Genomic DNA, 9,377 nt, shown 5'->3' with positions numbered 1-9,377 from the left:
CATATTCAAAGAAAAATACAAACTTTTTCACCTTAAATTACATAAATTTCAAATGGGTAACCATAAAATTAAAAACCCATGAACTAACAAATAAATAAAACCCACAACCTTTGCTGCAGCGATATCGCCATGATCGTCGCACGCTCTTACAATTCCTCTTTTTGTCGGGTCTCGAAATGAGCGAGGAAAATCATGGTTTGGAAGAAGGAATCCGCGAGGACAGGAGAAGACTGGAGAGAGAGTGATTTGGAGGAAGAGAGGAAGGAGAGAGAAATAGAGAGACTGAGGAAGCAAAGGCAGAGAGGAAGCAGCAGACGAAACAAAGAGAAGTGTTTAAGATCTGAAATGAAATGGGAGTGCGACGGCTAGGGTTTGTAAAGTTAAGAAATTTTATAAAGCATTAAACATAAGAAACCTATAAATAATTTACTGGTACAGTTATTACAACACAAAGCCTACAGTCAAGTTGGCTTGCAGTAACTAACCCTAATGACACACCCCGACCGAGATCGGAGCGTGCTGGCCGTCACACAAAGGTGACGTAGCCATGTGCACGTGCGGAAGCTAATAAGTAGTAATATAAAAGTACGAATAATTAAAAACTAGCATACAAGTACTAGAATAAGTGCTAGTTAGTGCGATACAAATTCAGAGCAGGTCTATAGCAGTCCAAATAAAACGACAACAGTAGTACGCCCGAAGGCGACCCTACAATGTGGAGTGTCTGTCAGAACGCCGGAAAGCTCTCAAGGGAAACCACCGCAACGGCTAAGCAACTAGAACCTGGAGGGGCGCAAAACAAAAGCGTGAGTGGGCAAAAACAAAGCTCTTTGAAAACCATTTCATAAAATACATTCTAACCCCTCACCGTAAAACCTGTATACTTCCCAGAAAATAGATATACGTATAGTATATATGCCAATCATGCTCAATAATATGCCATGCCGAAATCTCATAATGAAATGTATGTGCTCAGGTACGAATCATATCAATAACATAACATCTGGCAGCCGGAGTCACCTAACGTGACCTGTACGGCTGCGTATAGAGCTCAATCTCAAACTCAATAACTGAACCTGCCCACGAGTCGGAACCACTCTATGTGGTCTGTACGACAGGCCTGGGTGTAATACATATATACGCTCTAGTGCTACGATCACGTGAAGGCTGTGCGAATAATCGCGGGTCACCTACGAGTCGGAACCACCTAAAGTGGTCTGTACGACAGACCTATGCACCTAGCTTGGATCCAAGCTGAGCGTATGGTGCGGGAGGTGAACAACACGTGAAGGACTGTGCCCTACTCTGGGCGGGAGCACTAACACCGGGGGTGCAGGTTATGAGCTCTCTAAGCATCTCTAAACGCTATGTAATGCAATCGTTAATTAACGCTTACCTGGCACTTACCTATGCCTCCACAGCACCCATATAAAAATATATATGACATATGCATATGTATATGTATGCCACAAATAATGCATGCAAAGATGCATAAACGATAAATAATAAAGTGCATGGCATAAGGCAAATAACCCTTTTTAATTCAATTTCTGGGAATGTAAATGTATATAGGTATATACGGAAAACAAAAGCCCACTCACTGGTATGTAGAAGGGTCGTAGCCCCCCTGTCTCGCGTGTGCACGCTCGTCCTCTGGGTACGTGTCACCTAGATGCGAAACAACTATAAAAACGTTAACTTTAAAGCACATAACTCGTTTCTCGTAACAACTTCTCATACATTGCTCAAAATGGACAAATGAATATACCCACGTGCTCTACACAACCTCAGGATCACAACCATATTTTTAGAAAAAATTTTGGACCCCGCACGCGCCCCCACGCGCCAGCACAGGCACGGACCTACGCGCCACCCACGCGCGGCCACGTGCCAGGCACACTGACGGTGTCAACAGACGCCGTCAGGAATATTCCGTCAAACTGACGGAATATTCCGTCAAACTGACGGAATATTCCGTTAAATCTAACTGGTTCCGTTAACGGCGTTAGGAATATTCCGTCAGAATTGACGGAATATTCCGTCGCCTTCTTCCTTCGATCGCCGGCAACGTCGCCGGCGCCGGAAACTGGGAAAACCTGCAACTCAGGTTTTCTCACTCATTTTTCAACCGTTTTTCGTGATTTTTGGACCAAATGAAAGCCCTAGACTAGGAGAACAAGTCCCAACAAGTTTTAAGGGCTAAAACTAAGAGATTATACCTGCCCAAAAACTCCAAGTTCGGCCAACTTCGAACCAGGCCTTCCCAACGTCCAAAATCGTCCAACGAGCTTCTCCGACACTCCTGGGAACCTCACAAACACAACTACGAGTTCAGAAAACCCAAAAACTTAATGTACAAACTTTGCATGAACAGTACACAATTCGGACCACTTCGAAACGACGTGAAAATGGTAGTTTTCTTACCTGAAAATGGTACCACTAGACTCCTCTCAACTTCACGAGCTTGAAGGTGTACCTGGCTCCCTCGATCTACTAAGATTTGAGGGGTTTTGGGGTTGTCCGTACCGTTTCTAAGGAGAAGGGAGGAAGAGAGCACGGGAGAGACAGAGAGAAGACAGAAGGAGAGAGAGAGACAGTGTTTGTCTGTGGGAGTGTGTGTGTGGTCCAACACATGCCACACCACACCAAAACAACCCACAACGTGACAAAAAAAACGAACTAAGGGTAAAAAGGTAATTTCACACGTGCGTTTAATAATCCCGGGACGGGATGTCACAACCTTCCCACCTTAATAGAATTTCGTCCCGAAATTCAAAACAACCTAGTAACCACCCCTAGTAGCCAAAGAACAAACGAGGGTACAAATCCCTCATCCGATCTTCTGTCTCCCACGTTGCTTCCTCAACTGAATGGTTTCTCCACAGAACCTTCACTAAATTCACTGTTTTGTTCCTCAGAACCTTCTCCTTCCAATCAATGATCGTCACCGGTTCCTCATCGTACGTCAAATCTGGGTTAATCTCAAGCGGTTGAGGAGGTATCACATGAGATGGATCAGCGACATAGTGTCGGAGCATGGACACGTGAAAAACATTATGCACTCTAGCCAACTCCGGAGGCAACTCCAACCTGTAAGCTACCTCACCAACTCGTTCTGTGACTACGTATGGTCCGATGTACCTGGGGCTCAACTTCCCTTTCTTTCCGAACCGCACAACACCTCTCCACGGTGAAAGCTTCAGAAATACCCAATCTCCGACCTCATATGCCCTGTCCGTAGCATGCCGATCCGCTAGACTCTTCTGCCTGTCCTGAGCTGCTTTCAGGTTAGACTTGATCACCTGAACGTTCTGAGTAGTCTCCTCAACAATCTCTGGACCTACTAAAACTCTCTCGCCAACCTCTGACCAACACAACGGTGTGCGACAAGCTCTGCCATACAAGGCCTCAAATGGCGCCATTCCAATGCTTGAATGAAAACTGTTGTTGTAAGCAAATTCCATCAAATCTAACCGCTGGTGCCAAGCATCACCAAACTGCAACACCGAAGCTCGCAGCATATCCTCCAAAGTCTGAATAGTTCTCTCTGACTGCCCGTCGGTCTGTGGATGATATGCCGTACTATAAAGTAATCTCGTGCCCAAAGCTTCCTGGAAAGCTACCCAAAACTTCGACGTAAATCGTGGATCTCGATCCGAAACAATACTCACTGGGACACCGTGGTACTTCACAACCTTCGAAATGAACAACTCCGCTAAACGGCTCAGAGAATACTTCTCTCTCACAGGAATAAAATGAGCCGACTTAGTGAGTCGATCGACGATCACCCAAATGCCGTCAAAGCCATTATGTGTACGCGGGAGCTTGTACACAAAATCCATGGTGATATTTTCCCATTTCCACTCTGGAACGGGAAGCGGCTGCAACAACCCAAACAGTTTCTTCCTCTCTGCTTTAACTTGCTGACAAACAGCACATCTGCTCACATACTCGGCTATCTCCCTCTTCATACCCGGCCAATAGTAAAATGGTCGAATGGTATGATACATCTTCGTAGCTCCTGGATGCATAGCGTAAGCCGAGATATGTGCTTCATCGAGAATTTCTTTCTTCAACTCCACACTATTAGGCACGAACATTCTACCTTCAAGCATCAACATGCCATCCGAATCACGAACTCTGAGGTCTCGCCTCCTTCCTTGCTCTCGAGCTTGAATAAGTTCTTGAGTCTCCTGATCAGCTACTTGGGCTTCAAGCACTCGATCAACAAGTATCGGCCTAACTTGGAAATTAGCAAGTAATGCCACATCTCGATCTTCGGCTTCTAGCCTTACCCCCGTAGTACGCAAGTCCACCAAAAGAGGAGCACGACTAGCGTACAACGCATTAATACGGCCCTGTGACTTCCTGCTAAGTGCATCAGCCACTACGTTCGCACGACCAGGATGATAATCAATCGTGCAATCGTAATCGCTGAGCAACTCCAACCACCTCCGCTGACGAAGATTGAGTTCTTTCTGAGTAAAGAGATACTGGAGACTCTTGTGATCCGTAAAGATCCTGCACTTTTCTCCGTAAAGATAGTGCCTCCACAACTTCAACGCAAAAATGATAGCAGCCAACTCCAAATCATGTGTAGGGTAATTCATCTCATGAGGTTTCAACTGCCGCGAAGCATAAGCAATCACCCTACCATGCTGCATCAATACACATCCCAAACCATTCAAGGAAGCATCGCTATAAACCTCGAAATCACCGCTATCGTCTGGGAGTGCCAAAACAGGTGCATGAGTGAGACAATGCTTCAACCGTTGGAAACTCTGCTCACACCTATCATCCCACTCAAATTTAACGTCCTTCCTCGTTAACCTCGTCAACGGCAAGGCAATCACCGAAAAATCCTTAACGAATCTCCGATAATACCCTGCCAAACCAAGGAAACTTCTCACTTCGGTGACGGTTCGCGGTTGCTCCCAACTCTCTACCGCTGCAACCTTCTGAGGGTCAACCAAAATACCCTGAGCAGAAATGACGTGCCCCAAGAACGCGACTTGGTCTAACCAGAATTGGCACTTGCTAAACTTAGCATATAACTGGTGTTCCCTCAACCTTTTCAACACCAAAGTAAGATGTCGAACATGCTCCGCTTTCGACTTAGAATACACCAGAATATCGTCAATGAAGACAATGACAAATCTATCCAAGTAAGGCTGGAATACTCGGTTCATCAAATCCATAAAGGCGGCTGGTGCATTCGTCAACCCAAATGGCATAACCAGAAACTCGTAATGACCGTAACGAGTCCTGAACGCCGTCTTAGGGACATCATCCCTACTGATCTTCAGCTGATAGTAACCAGACCTCAAGTCTATTTTAGAGAACACACAAGCACCTCTCAGCTGATCGAACAAATCATCGATACGAGGCAATGGATAACGGTTTTTAATCGTCACCCGATTGAGTTGCCTGTAGTCGATGCACAGCCTCAAAGTTCCATCCTTCTTCCTCACAAACAACACTGGAGCACCCCAAGGCGAAGTACTAGGCTGGATAAATCCCTTATCTACTAACTCTTGCAGCTGAACTTTCAATTCCCTTAACTCCGCAGGAGCCATACGATAAGGAGTTAAAGAAATAGGATTGGTACCTGGAATCAACTCAATGGTGAACTCTACGTCTCGATCTGGGGGTAAACCAGGTAAATCCTCGGGGAATACATCAGGGAAGTGTCTGACCACTCTCACATCCTCCACTCTGCTAGTAACAGCCTCCTCCAGCATCACATGAGCCAGATACCCCTGACAACCCTTAGTTAACAACTTTTTCGCTCGAAGCGCCGAAATAACGCCATATCTCACCCCACTCTGTTCACCCACAAAAGTAACCACAGGTAGTCCAGGTCGGTGAAACGTAACTACCTTCCCGTAACAGTCAATGTTGGCACGATAGAAGTGTAACCAATCCGTGCCCAGAATCACGTCAAAGTCCACAATATCTAACGGGATAAGATCGGCTGACAAAGCAACTCCCTCTACGATCACTGGACATCCTGGGTACACACAATCTACAACGCAACTCTCTCCCCTAGGCATAACAAACTCTAAATCATACCCTAGGGGTGTGGGGCGAGGTTGCGTCGCTTGAGCAAATGTATGAGAAATTACGGAATGTGTAGCTCCACAATCAATTAAGACTCTAGCGAAACAACCAAGAATGTTCAACGTACCCATAATCAAGTCTGGGTTGTTCTGAGCGTCCTGCAGAGAAATATTGTGAAGACGCCCCTGTCCCTGCTGACGCCCACCGCGGCCTCTGCTCGCCTGAACACCGCGTCCCTGAGCACCACGCCCCTGACTGGGCTGGCCTGACTGTCTCGAAGATCCTGCACTGCTAGTGGCAATCTCCCCCTGCTGATACTGTCCTCCCTGATACCACTGTGAACCACCCGCTGGGGCTGGAGGATACGGCATATAGCCGCCCGAATACTGGGGATAGCCACCCTGGGGATAGGGATCCTGAGGATACTGATACTGCCCAGGAGCATAAGGGACAGCATCACCCTGATAGTGGTAAGCACCACCTCGACCCGTCTGGCCGTAGCTACTAGTACCCTGAATCTGCTGGAGTGGTGCAGGCGGTGGCATAAAGGTCTGATGTGGTTTCTGCTGCTGCTGACCCTGGGGACAATTCGCCGCTCTATGTCCCACCTGTCCACATGTGAAGCACCCGTTGCTACCACGTCTACACTCGCCGAAATGCCGGTTGTTACACCTACGACAAACTGGGGCTCTGCCTCGCCCACCATCGCCCTGCCTCTGGCCTCTAGCGCCACCAGCAAATCTACCTCCACGACCCTGTCCAGTGGCACTGAAGCCACCACTCGAAGAACTAGAACTAGCTCCACCTCTCTTGAAGTTCTGAGTCTGACGGGGCCCGAGCGATGCCTGACCTTTGCCTTTGTCATCTTTCTTCTGGTTGCCGTCCTTCTCTTCATCCGTATCGCTCGACATATTCTCGGAGTCCTCGATCCTCAACAGTATCTCATAGAAGTCCCGGTAAGTCTCACTGTGGACCGTAGACGCCATAGAACGCCACTTCTTCCTGGTGCCCAGACGGAAAAGACGGAGCATCTCCGCCGGATTACCAGCGACATCAGGGTGATAACGGGACAAGTCCGTAAACTTACGGTAGTACTCATTCGCTGACATCTTCCGCTGTTTCAGTTCGGAAAACTCCTGTTTCTTACGGTCGATGTACTCAGGGGGCACATACCTTCTCCTAAACAACCCCGTGAACACGTTCCAATCAATCCTCTGATCCGGAGTCAACCTACGAAGCTCCTGCTCCCACCAAGCTGCCGACTCCGTATCCAGAAACCAAGCGGTCGTCTCGACCCACCTCTCCATAGGCAAGTTCCCCTGATTATGTAGCACCCGGAAAGTCTTCTCTATGTGTTCTAGCCAGCGCTCTGCGCTCTCGGGTCCCTCACTGCCCTTAAACTTATCCAGCTTCAAGTTGTACATAGTCTCCAGAGGAGTCCTCTGGGGAGGGCGCATCACTGCCTGAAGGGCTGTAGCAAAAGCTTCCCCCAACTGAGTAATATCGGGGAACATAGGCTCAGAAGAGCGACGGGGTTCCCGACGAGGCGGCATATTTCTGACAGAAGACACCAAAATCATTAGAATACTCACAAGGACACAGCACTGCCAAACCTAGGCTCTGATACCAAACTGACACACCCCGACCGAGATCGGAGCGTGCTGGCCGTCACACAAAGGTGACGTAGCCATGTGCACGTGCGGAAGCTAATAAGTAGTAATATAAAAGTACGAATAATTAAAAACTAGCATACAAGTACTAGAATAAGTGCTAGTTAGTGCGATACAAATTCAGAGCAGGTCTATAGCAGTCCAAATAAAACGACAACAGTAGTACGCCCGAAGGCGACCCTACAATGTGGAGTGTCTGTCAGAACGCCGGAAAGCTCTCAAGGGAAACCACCGCAACGGCTAAGCAACTAGAACCTGGAGGGGCGCAAAACAAAAGCGTGAGTGGGCAAAAACAAAGCTCTTTGAAAACCATTTCATAAAATACATTCTAACCCCTCACCGTAAAACCTGTATACTTCCCAGAAAATAGATATACGTATAGTATATATGCCAATCATGCTCAATAATATGCCATGCCGAAATCTCATAATGAAATGTATGTGCTCAGGTACGAATCATATCAATAACATAACATCTGGCAGCCGGAGTCACCTAACGTGACCTGTACGGCTGCGTATAGAGCTCAATCTCAAACTCAATAACTGAACCTGCCCACGAGTCGGAACCACTCTATGTGGTCTGTACGACAGGCCTGGGTGTAATACATATATACGCTCTAGTGCTACGATCACGTGAAGGCTGTGCGAATAATCGCGGGTCACCTACGAGTCGGAACCACCTAAAGTGGTCTGTACGACAGGCCTATGCACCTAGCTTGGATCCAAGCTGAGCGTATGGTGCGGGAGGTGAACAACACGTGAAGGACTGTGCCCTACTCTGGGCGGGAGCACTAACACCGGGGGTGCAGGTTATGAGCTCTCTAAGCATCTCTAAACGCTATGTAATGCAATCGTTAATTAACGCTTACCTGGCACTTACCTATGCCTCCACAGCACCCATATAAAAATATATATGACATATGCATATGTATATGTATGCCACAAATAATGCATGCAAAGATGCATAAACGATAAATAATAAAGTGCATGGCATAAGGCAAATAACCCTTTTTAATTCAATTTCTGGGAATGTAAATGTATATAGGTATATACGGAAAACAAAAGCCCACTCACTGGTATGTAGAAGGGTCGTAGCCCCCCTGTCTCGCGTGTGCACGCTCGTCCTCTGGGTACGTGTCACCTAGATGCGAAACAACTATAAAAACGTTAACTTTAAAGCACATAACTCGTTTCTCGTAACAACTTCTCATACATTGCTCAAAATGGACAAATGAATATACCCACGTGCTCTACACAACCTCAGGATCACAACCATATTTTTAGAAAAAATTTTGGACCCCGCACGCGCCCCCACGCGCCAGCACAGGCACGGACCTACGCGCCACCCACGCGCGGCCACGTGCCAGGCACACTGACGGTGTCAACAGACGCCGTCAGGAATATTCCGTCAAACTGACGGAATATTCCGTTAAATCTAACTGGTTCCGTTAACGGCGTTAGGAATATTCCGTCAGAATTGACGGAATATTCCGTCGCCTTCTTCCTTCGATCGCCGGCAACGTCGCCGGCGCCGGAAACTGGGAAAACCTGCAACTCAGGTTTTCTCACTCATTTTTCAACCGTTTTTCGTGATTTTTGGACCAAATGAAAGCCCTAGACTAGGAGAACAAGTCCCAACAAGTTTTAA

At 47.3% G+C, this 9,377-nt stretch overlaps 2 long non-coding RNA genes across 3 annotated transcripts; both read right to left on the bottom strand.

Annotated features, from left to right (window-relative positions):
- Positions 1-586: 586 nt before the first annotated feature.
- LOC148696376 (uncharacterized) lies at positions 587-6,443 on the bottom strand. 2 transcript variants are annotated; one of them, XR_015963655.1, is made up of 2 exons: positions 6,188-6,443; positions 587-783 (listed from the first exon to the last, which is right to left on the bottom strand). It is a non-coding gene; the product is annotated as an uncharacterized LOC148696376 (long non-coding RNA). The 2 variants fall into 2 exon arrangements; XR_015963656.1 differs by lacking the exon at positions 6,188-6,443 and adding an exon at positions 1,602-1,811.
- A 1,345-nt stretch (positions 6,444-7,788) lies between these two features.
- LOC148696375 (uncharacterized) lies at positions 7,789-9,163 on the bottom strand. The gene is made up of 2 exons (XR_015963274.1): positions 8,804-9,163; positions 7,789-7,985 (listed from the first exon to the last, which is right to left on the bottom strand). It is a non-coding gene; the product is annotated as an uncharacterized LOC148696375 (long non-coding RNA).
- Positions 9,164-9,377: the final 214 nt, after the last annotated feature.

This window comes from Pyrus communis, chromosome 6, assembly GCF_041283825.1.
Source record: "Pyrus communis isolate YQ-2024b chromosome 6, ASM4128382v1, whole genome shotgun sequence".
Taxonomy (NCBI): Eukaryota; Viridiplantae; Streptophyta; class Magnoliopsida; order Rosales; family Rosaceae; genus Pyrus; species Pyrus communis.
Note: the sequence above shows the minus strand (reverse complement) of the source record. Positions and strands in the feature narration are given on the sequence as shown.